We start from the raw sequence: 2,707 nt of genomic DNA, 5'->3' as shown, positions 1-2,707 counted from the left end.
AAAAAAAAAAAAAAAAAAAAAAATTTGAAATGGCAAGTTTTGATTTAATCAATGCCTGTTTGTATGAGCCCAGCATTCAGCAGTTTTACTCAAAGCTAGGCATGTAATAGTAATTCTGTTTTCAGATGGGAACTAGAGAAGTCTCTTAGGTGTGATGGGCACTGGCCCGTTGGCAGGCAAAGCTGCTCCTCCTCAGTTCTTAGCCATTCCCAGGTCTGCAGAGATCCCTGTCCTGTCATCACACAGTATTGACCTTCCAGCTGTGGAAACAAGCTTCCTCTCACTTGCACACTTTTAATTTAAAAATATTTAAGAGAAACATGGTTCTGATTGTTGTATATATTTTTCTAAAGGCTGAATAAAGCTATCTATGAATGTGAACAAATGGATCTACTGTCTGTTGTTTCTAAGTTTATGGTTGAAACCAGCTGGCTTTTCCCCAGTAGACGGCTGCTCAAGGGAACTGGGAAGTGATTTCCCCTTGGTTTTTAAGAAAGAAATCCTTGGGATTGTATAACTTAACACAAATTCTATCAGTGTTGCTAAATATTAGTATTGAAAACATTTTCCACAATTATTTTCACTTTCAGAAGTGTCTGGCTTAGTTCTGAATTGTCGCACTTAACTAGTAGCTTGTTAAAGTTTCTGATCAGTTAGTCATGGTTAAAATACTTTTCAGTGTTTCACTATTGGGTAAGGTGCTTGTTATACAAGCACTAAGACCTGAGTTCACTCCACAGACCCGTGTAAAAGATACAAGTATGATGGGCATGCACATACCACCTCACCACTGTGGAGACAAACACCAGCTGATCCCAAGGACTCACTGGCCCTAGCAAATCAGTTAACTCCAAGTTCAGTGAGTAAAGGCTGGAACAATGTTTCAAGGAATGGTTCATTGGTTAAGAGGGCCTGAGTTAGCCGGGCGGTGGTGGCGCATGCCTTTAATCCCAGCACTTGGGAGGCAGAGGCAGGTGGATTTCTGAGTTCGAGGCCAGCCTGGTCTACAGAGTGAGTTCCAGGACAGCCAGGGCTACACAGAGAAACCCTGTCTCGAAAAACAAAACAAAAAAAGAGTAATGATAGAGGAAGACACGATGTCAACCTTGGGCCCACACATACATTGACACATAAAATAGTAACAATAGTTAAGTGTTAAGATGAGTATTGGTTTTAAATTAGATGTGCTTTTGAATTGTTTTATACCACTGAGGTAAAGGATCTGAGTTCAATCCCCAGATCCCACGTGGTGGAACCAAGTACAAGTTGTCCTCTAACCTCCACACCAGTGATATACATATGCCTTTACGCAAGATGTAAAAATTTAATTTCAACTTTACTATATAGCTGTGGCTAACCTAAAACTTGAGTAGACCAGCCTGGCCTTGAATTTGCAGCACTTCTGCCCTGTCCAGTACTAGGATTCTGAGTACCGCCTCCATGTTTTTATGTTGGTTGTTTGTTTTTGTTTTGAGATGATCTCAGGTAACTGATGACCCTAACCTTCAGACTCCATTTCCCAAATGTTGCTGGTGTTACACCTGGTCTATGTGGCACTAGGAATTGAATCTGGAGCTCATGCATGCTAGGCAAGAACTCTGTCCTGGAACTGGCTGTCCTGGAACTCACTCTGTAGCCCAGGCTGGCCTTGAACTCAGAGATCCGCCTGCCTCTGCCTCCCAAGTGCTGGGATTAAAGGCGTGCACCACCACCGCCCAGCCCCCCTCAGTCTTTTGAGGTGAAATCTTGCCACATCAAAATCCAGACTGACCCCAAACTGTTGATCTTAGTAATTTCACCTCTCAAGTGTTAGGATTACAGTATGTCCCCCTGGGGGGGGGGGGGACAGGGTAGCATTGCTTATTTTTAAATTCAGGATATCTTTCCTGACTACCAACCTACCTCTTCCCTCAGTTCAACTAACCAGTTTCCTATATGTTCTCTTCAAATATGCTTGCCACCCCACATTTAAAAACAAAACTCTCATAAATACTCTTGTGAATCTTACACTTTATGGAACTGTATCTTACTGACGAGATGATTTCCAGTCTTCTACAATTACTGAAAAAAATGTAATGAATATATACATACATACATACATACATACATACATTGGACATGACTTAGAAGTGAAGGTGAAAGGTGTGAGCTCTTTGGCATGCCTGGACTGTTACACTTCTGGTCACTCCATAGAAGGATGCCAGGTTTCTCACAGCCATGTCAATGAACTTTTCTGAGAAAGGGTCTCGTGCCTTTGCTGAGGCTATCCAGTAAAGTTTACTATTGTTAAACTAATAAGTAGGAAAACAGCGCTTTACTAATAACTTAGATTTAATCTATTTGACTAATTTTATCTGTTTGACTAAAGTATATTTTTTGGCTTCACTTTTGGAGATTTATCTGTGTTTTTATTGGTAGTGGTGGTTTGTTAGTTTTTTAAAACAGGTCCTCCTTTTGAAGTGTTGACTGGCCTGGAACTTGATCTTGTGTACATAAGGTCCTCCTTAGGTAGCCAGGTTGGCCTCTGCCTCCTAAAGTTGTGCAAGTGCTGGACAAGTGATATTCTTACTGTTAGCCATTTCTATTTTCCTTTGTTAAAGAGCGTTAGTACTTAGGAAGTATACTTATGTAGTTGAAGACTGCAAACATTTTCCTTGAATATCTTATTTTAATTTTGTTTTTGTTTTTTGGTTTTTTTTTTTTTTTT

The sequence above is a fragment of the Mastomys coucha genome, unplaced genomic scaffold (genome assembly GCF_008632895.1).
Source record: "Mastomys coucha isolate ucsf_1 unplaced genomic scaffold, UCSF_Mcou_1 pScaffold21, whole genome shotgun sequence".
Classification (NCBI taxonomy): domain Eukaryota; kingdom Metazoa; phylum Chordata; class Mammalia; order Rodentia; family Muridae; genus Mastomys; species Mastomys coucha.
The sequence above is the reverse complement of the archived record's forward strand: the minus strand, read 5'-3'. Positions refer to the sequence as shown.